Source organism: Monodon monoceros, unplaced genomic scaffold (assembly GCF_005190385.1).
Source record: "Monodon monoceros isolate NGI ecotype Baffin Bay Population unplaced genomic scaffold, NGI_Narwhal_1 Super_Scaffold_16, whole genome shotgun sequence".
NCBI lineage: Eukaryota > Metazoa > Chordata > Mammalia > Artiodactyla > Monodontidae > Monodon > Monodon monoceros.
The window spans coordinates 32811443-32821367 of record NW_021703772.1 but is presented as its reverse complement, the minus strand read 5'-3'; the positions used below and the strand labels follow the sequence as shown (position 1 = coordinate 32821367).

At 36.9% G+C, this 9925-nt stretch overlaps 1 protein-coding gene across 4 annotated transcripts in view; it reads left to right on the top strand.

Annotated features, from left to right (window-relative positions):
• Positions 1-45: 45 nt before the first annotated feature.
• CARF (calcium responsive transcription factor) overlaps positions 46-9925 on the top strand; it is a 98650-nt gene continuing 88770 nt past the window's right edge. The window contains exons 1-2 of one of the 4 annotated variants that reach the window (XM_029224566.1): positions 46-82; positions 3916-4081. The gene's annotated coding sequence lies outside the window, so the exon portion shown is untranslated. Of the gene's footprint in view, positions 83-643; positions 959-3915; positions 4082-9925 lie in introns of those variants that run through there. The other 3 variants (XM_029224567.1, XM_029224565.1, XM_029224568.1) reach the window with 3 other exon arrangements.

Sequence of the window (9925 nt, the reverse complement as noted above, 5' to 3'; positions counted from 1 at the left end):
AGCGACTGCGCTGCGCGATCCCGGAGGGGCGCGCCTGCGCACTGTGCTGGTCTCCATGGCGGGGCCTCGGAGCCAAGACGAGGTTGAGTAGACTCGTTTTGAATTTTCTCCCCTCTGCTCCAGCACTTTGTGGACTTCCCTTCTCGCCCTGTAGGGTGCTCGGCGGCGGCGGGACTGAGGGAGTCGGAGGTTTGGCAGAGCTGTCCGCGCCGACGGACGGGAAGCTGCTTCCCAATCCCCCTTTCTTCCTGCTGCCTCCTCCTCCCGTCACCTCCTGACCCGCCCGGTCCCTGAGCAACCGCCGGCCCCCGCCCCTTGCCGCTGACGGGTTTTGGTGGCGCCTTTCGCGCCCCGCCTTGGGCCGTATTCGGGGCCCCTCCTGACGAGGCCTACCGTCCCCCGCCCGGACGGGGTCCGCGGGCCCCGAGCCGGCAGGCTGGAGAAGGTGGAGGTTAGGTGTCTTAAGGAGGGCTGCTGAGCACAAGGGCGCACCACCACGGAGGAGGACTCGGACCCCCTGGCCGGGAGCGCCCGCTGTGTGGTCCTATGTGCCGCCCCGCATTTTAGGGTTCCTTTTTTCTCTTTATGAGCCCCTTTATACCTTCCTTTTAGAAGGGGAAAGGCGTCCTCCCACACCTTCTCCCAACGCTTTTTGACTTTTTTTTTTTTCGTCTTGAAGTTACCCAAAGGCCTATGTCTTATTCTCAAAAGGTCCCGAGAATAATTCTAATGGAATTTAGTTGTTTTTTTGAGGGAGGATGGCTGGAGAGATACTACTCAGCTCTCCTAGTCACTTTTTAAGCCGTTCGCCAGAAATCTTTCAAGAGGGGGACTTCTTAAAGAGACGGCAGTTTAGAGTAAGGCAGAACTGGATTGCAGAATTTGGGGCAAAGCGGTATGTGTGCAGGTGAAGACAGCTAAAGCTTTCCTTTGTTACGTTGCTTCAAGATGTACAACAGTTAAGTAGACATATGATATTTAAGTCAACCATAGATTATGAGAAAGGATATAAACAATTGTAAACGTAAAATAATCTGTTAATAGTGCGCAGTGACAATGAAACTAAGACTATTTTCAATTTATTCACCTTCTTAGAATGCAGGCCGTGGAACCCGAATGCCTGGGTTCGAATCCTGCCTCAGCTGCTTATTTATTAGCCTCTCTGTGCCACACCTTCGTCAACTGTGAGATTAAGTGCCACATAGTAGATGTTAACTGTTTTTACCATCGTTATCCTTTAGATGTCAGTTTAACTGGGAGCTATGGCAACATGAACAAGTAAGAAAGACTAGCTTAATGGTTAGAGAAGTAAAAAGAGAAAACCTCTGTGCTGAGGGCCTAGGAAAGGATTGGGCTTGCAAATAGAAGCCATGGTTATTTAACCATGTGATTCATTGTAATTGTGAGAATTGTATGCATAAGTTAGACCACCTGAAGTTTGAAACACTTTTTTTTCTCTTTCTTAATTGAAGTCTTGTTATTTAATCCATATTTTTTGAATTTGGTAGAAGTAAAAAGAAATTTGACAGTTTCAAACATCCTTTGCTTTTAATCATAAGTAATTTTTGAGTTACAGCAGTAAAATTGTCTGAATTAAAATTCATAGAACCTGAAATAAAACTTCTAATAGGTTCTTCAGGTAATTTTTAATTGTTAATATATCATTGGTTAAAATATATTTTTAAATGTGTAATCAGTAGATTAATTCATTTTTAACTATCATTAATTTGAAATTTATCAAAATAAGAAAATACTGTACCTGATATTCAATACAGGTTGATCCTAATTCGAATGGAAAAATTTTCTCTGATCAGTAAGATACAAAACTTAAATATGTGCTTAATAAAACTTCAATTTACAAAGCAGAAATGTTGAATTCACTAAAATACTCTTTTCATTTGACTGAGACCTTTAGTTAAGGGAAAATTAGTTAACAAGCATTCCAAGATACCTGAACACCTAGTATGATGGCTTTGGTGTTTTTTCAACAGTGGCTTATGTGTTGTATTTCGTGTTCCCTCTATGTAATACCTAAGAGTAATTAGTATTTTTACTCTGAGTGTTTTTCTTAACTTTGCTTAGAACATTAACTTCAAGCTTTTGGTTCTAATGATTTCCTACATGATTCATTTACTAGGTTTCTTACGAAGACGCGTTATCTGGAGAACTACAGCTTGGAAAATGTTTTTCTTTATTATAGGTTTTTTTTTTCTGTATGTAATGGCATGGTGTAGTATGATATAAAGACAGTGCATGGGCTTTGGAGTCCTAATTGGTTTTGGTGATTTTTTCCTACTTAGTTTTGAATCTGAGCCCTAATGTTCTGTGATCTTAACCAAGTTACTAGACAGCTTTGGTTTTCTTATCTATAAATAGATAATAAGCTCTACCTTAGAGTCATTGTGAGGATTAAATGAAATAATTTGTAAATCCCTCAAAGAGCAAAGAGGTAAAAAGAGGTATGTATGTACAGGGTAAGAAATGGGTAGAAACCAAGATTACAGGGAAGTTTATAGAGAGTGCAAACCTTAGATAAAGGAAAAGAGACATTGTGAACACTAACTTAAAATTTTTTTCACTGAAAAATGAAAAGTTGAAGTAGATTGTTTATATATATTTGCATACATTTAACATTTTGATGTTGATTTAACTAACACAATACAACTTGCAAAACCCATCTTTTAAGAAATAAATTACTCTATAAAATATTTGTGAATTAGGAGTCTTGATTTAATTTTTGACACCACTGATTCATAGCAATTTTGTATACATCATAGAAGGAACATTGTGTTGTTTACCTACCCTAAAAGATGAGGGAAATTTTATTTTCTAAAGTACTTTTGAGCAGTATTTTTTGTAGTTAATAAGGTCAGACACTGATTTTAAATATAAGATTTCAATATCCTTTAAATCTCTAGACATTAACCAAAGTGCCTAGAATTAAGAGAAACTCTAAACTTCAAGTGGCTTCATCCTTCAGTTAGCCTGTTTGGGGATTTACTCTTAGATTATTGGTTTTAACAGATAAATTTTACCACACAAAAGTCTATCGGGAAAACTAAAAAAATCAAATATTAAGACAATTTTTAAGAAATTACAGCTGAGAATTACCTTTAATGTTTTGAACAAATAGATTTGCTGTTGAACAAAATCAAAAAACAGCAGTAGCCCCAACTTGGTCTACAGAGATTTGAGTAACTACAGCCTGACTAGTGTGTTCCCCTCTGCCATGTATTCAATATGTATAAACAATAAAAGCCCTTTTTTGCTGTAAATTAAAACATTGAACTTCTAATTCTTCCTAATCTTTGCTTTTGGTATAAGGTAAAATTCACTTTTTAAAATGTGATGTGAAACATTCTAGAAAGCAGTTTGCCAGCAAAATTTAATGGCATTAATGTGTTTTCTGAACTCCAATTACTACTAACCCTCTAGGTTATATATTTAATGCTTTCTCTTTTCTTTCTGTTCTCTTTATCCAATCCCAATACTACTTACTTAAGAAATAAGCTTATCAATTTAATTTTAGGATTTTATAGGGGATGGGATATGAGGAGGGAAGCCCTTATTCTCAAGCTTCTATGGCTCCAAAATATGTTCAATTAATAAATATTTTCATTGTGGAGAAAAATGCAATTTACTGTGGACGTTTTTGTTTCTGTAGTAGTTACAGAATGTGAGAGTTGAAACAAGGCCTTAGTCCAAATCCCCAACACAGGTTAAGTCACCAACCCCTGGACACATGCAGTCTTCCATAAAGACAGTCCTAGTCTTTACTTCACTTTAACCGAGTCAATTGCTGGGTAAACTATACCAGGCTGGTAATGGCTATTTTATAGTAAAACCTGCAGAACAAAATCTAGTAGCTTGCTTTATGTGTTGGAAAATAATACATTGAATACCTTCTCATTACAGAAAAAATGCTGCTGTGAAGACATAATTATAGCTTTCACATAACTGAAGCCCCAACCATCATGATTTAGTGCCCCCCAAAGGAAGAACTTCAGTGGAAAAGAGAGGGCATTTCTGGGGATAGTAGAATGCTTGAGACCTGAATTTAAACTCAAGCTCCTTCATGAAGGTAATAATTTTATTTTTAACTGATAGAAAGTAACGGCTCTATAAAAGTTAACTATTGTCTATTACATATTAATGAAAAAGTCAAGTTACACTTTGTATATAGGTACTTTGTTCCGTTTATGGTTACCTGTTCGAAAAGAATATTTTATACCTAGTTATTTAATCTTAATATCTACATTCTTTGGAACTTTACTTTGACATAGTTAATTGAAAGTTAGGGATAATAATTTATAGCATGCGCTGACATTGAGGTTAGGTGGGAAAATTGGGTATTTAAGTCACCTATAGTTGTCAGGATTGAGGAGTGTAATGCAAATTGATGGAAGACTTAGGGGAGGAAGGAGTAATACTTTTCACTTCATTCAAATTATTTTTTGAAAAGGATGTCTGTAACTTAAAAATGTACTTTTAATCTCCAGTTCAACAATGAGTTAGGTCAACAGATATTGAAACCCACCTTTCCATATAATAAACACTAAAACCTTGTTTAACACATAGTATAGAGGTACTGCATACTGAAAGGAAAATTTTGAGTTTTCAATTTCCAGAAGATAGTAGGAAAGAAGTTCTCTTTCTTCCATTTGCAGATTCCCAGTCTGGGCAAAGTTCTGAAGTAAGTGGTTTATATTTGGCAAGCTTCCTGTGTTATCCCACCCCTTCACTAGTGAACTTCCCCAGGGCATTCATCCTGCCTTCCCTGTTCACTGCAGCATCTACCTCAGGTGCTCTGAGCCTCAAATGCATCTATTAGAATGGATAGAGGTTGCATTCTAAGTTAAACTTTTCGGGGTAGCTGTTTTTAACTCATCTTAAAGGAAGAAAACTATATTTATATAAATTTACACAAATTTGATAATGACTGATAATCGCTCCAGAGTTTTTTCTTTTTAAGAAAAAATGCTTGATAACTCCAATGAAAATTTCATTGATGAAATTTCAGATAGGGTAAGAGAAAGTAAATAAAACGAAAAAAAATTTAGATCAGTAGGGATAATTTGTAATGGAATCAGGGCACCTACCAGGAAACTGAGAGTAAGTTTTTAGAATTTTTTTCCCCTAAGCTATTTTCACTTTTTACCTTTCTGTCCCGAGATCCACTTTTGGATCTGTTTATAGAATATTTTCTCAGGGGCTGTAATTCCTGCATAGTTAGAATGCTAGTTTTTTCAGGAGGTCAGAGATCTTTAGATTGCTTGCAGGAGGGCTTTTGTGTGTTAGGTACTGCCTATAACTAAATTTCAACCAGGAAAAGTTGAGAACAAAAATGGACAAAGAATTTCTTTTAGCATCTTTAATTTGTTAACCTACCAAAAAAATATATTAAAGCCATGACTAATGAAGGAGGGAGGTTTGTCTGTTACCTTGAAAGAGTTCCCATTGTAATGGTAAAGAGTGGGCTTTGGGATCAATGCATGTAGGTTTGAGTTCTTGCTCAGCCACCTAGTATATTTGTAATCTTTGGCTTTACTTAACTGCTTAAATCTTATTTCCATGTGTGTAAATTGGAGCAAGTAACTGAATCACAGGGTTGTTGAAAGGATTAAATAAAATGACATGTATAAAACACTGAGCCTAGTGCTTTACTATGGTAAGTGCTCAATAAATGAAAACCTTATAACCTTTACTGGTGAGCCTCAGTTTCCTTTTCTGTAAAATGTTGTTAATGGGTCCTATATCACAGAATAGCAGAGTGATTGTTAATAATTCTGGCTAATAATTATTAAGTATAATAAGCGTTCAATAAACATTATTTTGTAGCTATGATAATTAAATTCATAATCATGTATTCTATCATAATAGTGCTTATATTTAAAAATCAAAATAAAGTCTCAAAAATATTTCTAATCTTAATGTCATCATGTTTAGACAGTGAATATTTCAGTGTATTTAATACACTTTAAAAAATTAAGTTGCATTCTTTTTTTTTTTTAAATTTTATTTATTCATTTTTGGCTGCGTTGGGTCTTCATTGCTACACAAGGGCTTTTCTCTAGTTGCGGCGAGCGGGGACTACTCTTCGTTGCAGTGCGTGGGCTTCTCATTGCGGTGGCTTCTCTTGTTGCAGAGCACAGGCTCTAGGCACACGGGCTTCAGTAGTTGTGGCACACGGGCTCAGTAGTTGTGGCTCATGGGCTCTAGAGCACAGGCTCAGTAGGTGTGGCACACGGGCTTAGTTGCTCCGAGGCATGTGGGATCTTCCCTGACCAGGGCTCGAACCCATATCCCCTGCATTGGCAGGCGGATTCTTAACCACTGTGCCACCAGGGAAGCCCTAAGTTGTATTCTTGACAGCAATTATTTCAGTTTTAATAAGTCCCTCAGTAGGACTTTATTTTCAGTTGGATCTAATTCTGTAAAAGTTGTCTCCTTGAATAGAGTTCTTTTATTTTTATACTCAGTGTACATTAGAGGTCAGTCAATAAATGAGAGTTAAATGAATTTTAAAAGTCATCAAGATAATCAGCTATTAGAAACATAAAATCTAAGAACTGAATGGGATCTTTAAAAAACTAGGAATTGAAGTTCAGGGAAGTTAACACTGTTTTTTTTCATCAAATCTAGACTGACCCTGTGTTCTTTTTCTACTACATTCATCAGATGTGTGAATTTTTAAACTAAACAGTAATATTGAAATAGAACTTGTTAGTCATCTGAAAGTAAAATTTTTTCCAATTTTTCAAAGACAGTATAGAAAAGTATATTTAGGAGCTTTATACTAAGCCCAGGTAAGTTTTTATTACATCAATGAGATGACTGATATTTAACAGATTTTTGTCCTTAGGAACCAAGTAATTTATTTATAGATAGGTGAATTTTTTATCTTAGTTTGCATAATTATAAGTAGCAGAAATAATTTATTGAGTATTGACCCTGTACTAGGAACTGCACCAAGCTCTTTGCACACATTATTTTGTTTAATATAACGACCCTCTGAGGGAGATGCAGTATAATTGCCAACTTGCACATGAGAAAAACTAAAGCTCAGAGTAGTTAACTAATTTGACAAGTAAGTATGAAGCTGAAATTCAAACCCAGAGCATATGACTATAGAACACTGTCTTCAGCTATTTTATACATTTTTACTGATGAAACCCTCTCAGTTTTTGTTTTAAAAGTTAATGAAAAAATAATATATTTCTTGTCTACCCTAACTCCAACATTGTTCAGAGTATGGTAACTTAACCTAAAATTTCAAGATAATTTTGGAATTCATATACTATGATTTGTTATTGGCTTCAGTTTACAGACACTCTGTTTGCTCTTTTTTTTTTTTTAACTGAAAGACTATTTTTTTCTGAAAGTTTTAGATTTATAGAAAAATTGAGCAGGTAATATAAAGATTTCTTCCTTCCTTTCTTCCATATTCCTTCTCCTACCTTCTCTCCCCTCCATCCTAGCATGCAGTTTTCTCTACTATTAACATTTTGTATTAGTGTGGTCCATTTTCTAAAAGTTAATGAACCAATACTGATACATTATTATGAACAGAAGTCCATAGTTTACACTAAGATTCACTCTTTGTGTTGTACAGGTTTATGGATTAATGTCATGTATTCATCATAACAGTATCATAAAGTATTATCTCATCACCATAAAAATCTCTTGCGCTTTACCTATATGAATTCCTACATCCCCAACTTCTGGCAACTACTGATCTTGGTATTGTGTCTATAGTTTTGCCTTTTCAAGAATGTCATATATTTGGAATCATATAGTATGTAGCTTCTTTCACTTATCAGTATGCATTTAAGGTTTCTTCTTGTCTTTTTGTGCCTTCATAGCCTGTTTCTTTTTTTTTGTTTTTGGCTGCCCCTCACGGCCTGTGGGATCTTAGTTCCCTGACCAGGGTTCAAACCCAGGCCCACAGCAGTGTAAGCACTGAGTCCTAACCACTGGACCACCAGGGAATTCCCAAGCCTGTTTCTTTTTAATCACTGAATAATAATTCATTGTATGGATATACCACAGTTGTTTTACCCATTCACTCATTGAAGGACATCTTGGTTGCTTTCAAGTTTTGGCAATTGTGAATAAAGCTGCTATAACTATCCATGCAGGTTTTTGTGGAACATAAATTTGCCACTCATTGGGGTAAATACGTAGTAGTACAATTGCTGGATTGTATGGTATGCCTATGGTTAACTTTGTAAGAGACTGTCAAACTGTCTTCCAGAGTGGCTGTATGTACGGTTTTGTATCCCAAGCATCAATCAATGAGAGTTCCTGTTGTTCCACATATTTGTCAACATCTAATAGAGGTTTTTTTTCTTATATTATCCATTCTAATAGGTGTGTTATGATATCTCAGTGATGATTTAATTTGCAGTTTCCGTATGACATACAATGTTGAGCATCTTTTCATATGTGTAATTGCCATCTGTATATCTTTGCTGCAGTGTATCTTCAGGTCTTTTGACCACTTTTTTTTTGTTTTTGTTTTTGCTGTACGCGGGCCTCTCACTGTTGTGGCCTCTCCCGTTGCAGAACACAGGCTCGGACGCGCAGGCTCAGTGGCCATGGCTCATGGGCCTAGCCACTCCGCGGCATGTAGGATCTTCCCGGACCGGGGCACGAACCCGTGTCCCCTGCATCGGCAGGCGGACTCTCAACCACGGCGCTACCAGCGAAGCCCTGACCACTTTTTAAATTAGGTTTTTTTCTTATTGTTGAGTTTTATGAGTTCTTTGCATATTTTGGATACAAATCCTTCATCAGATACATGTTTTGCAAATATTTTCTCCGAGTTTGTGGCTTTTCTTCCCATACTTTTGATACTGTCTTTTGCAGAGCAGAAGTTTTTAATTTTAATGAAGTCTTGCTTATCAATAATCTCTTTCATGGATCATGCCTTTGGTATATTATACTTAAAACATCATGACTATACTCATGGTCCTCTAGGTTTTCTCCTATGTTGTCTTCTAGGAGTTCTATAGTTTTGCATCTTACATTTATGTCTATGATCCATTTTGAGTTAATTTTTTTGAAGAACATAAGGTCTGTATCTAGGTTCACTTTTTTTTTTTTTTTTTTTTGGGTGGGCATGTGGATGTCCTTTTATTCAGCACCATTTGTTAAAAAGACTATCCTCTAGTGAGGTGGATGGACCTAGAGTCTGTCATACAGAGTGAAGTAAGTCAGAAAGAGAAAAACAAATACCATATGCTAACACATATATATGGAATCAAAAAAAAAAAAAAAGGTTCTGCTGAACCTAGTGGCAGGGCAGGAATAAAGATGCAGGCGTAGAGAATGGACTTGAGGACACAGAGGGGGAAGGGTAAACTGACACGAAGTGAGAGAGTGGCATTGACATATATACACTACCAAATGTAAAATAGATGGCTAGTGGGAAGCAGCTGCGTAGCACAGGGAGATCAGCTCATGCTTTGTGACCACCTAGAGGGGTGGGATAAGGAGGGTGGGAGGGAGATGCAAGAGGGAAGGGATATGGGGATATATGTATATGTATAGCTGATTCACTTTGTTATACAGAAGCGACTAACACAACAATGTAAAGCAATTATACTCCAATAAAGATGTTAAAAAAAAAAAGACTATCCTCTATGGGATATATGGGCACATATGCTTTATTTATTTATTTTTAAATAGGATTTTTAAAATATTTATTTATTTATTTATTTTTGGCTGCATTGGGTCTTCATTGCTGCGCATGGGCTTTTCTCTAGTTGCGTCGAGTCGGGGCTACTCTTCATTGCGGTGTGCGGGCTTCTCACTGTGGTGGCTTCTCTTGTTGTGGAGCACAGGCTCTAGGTGCGTGGGCTTTGGTAGTTGTGGCTTGCAGGCTCTAGAGTGCAGGGTCAGTAGTTGTGGCGCACGGGCTTAG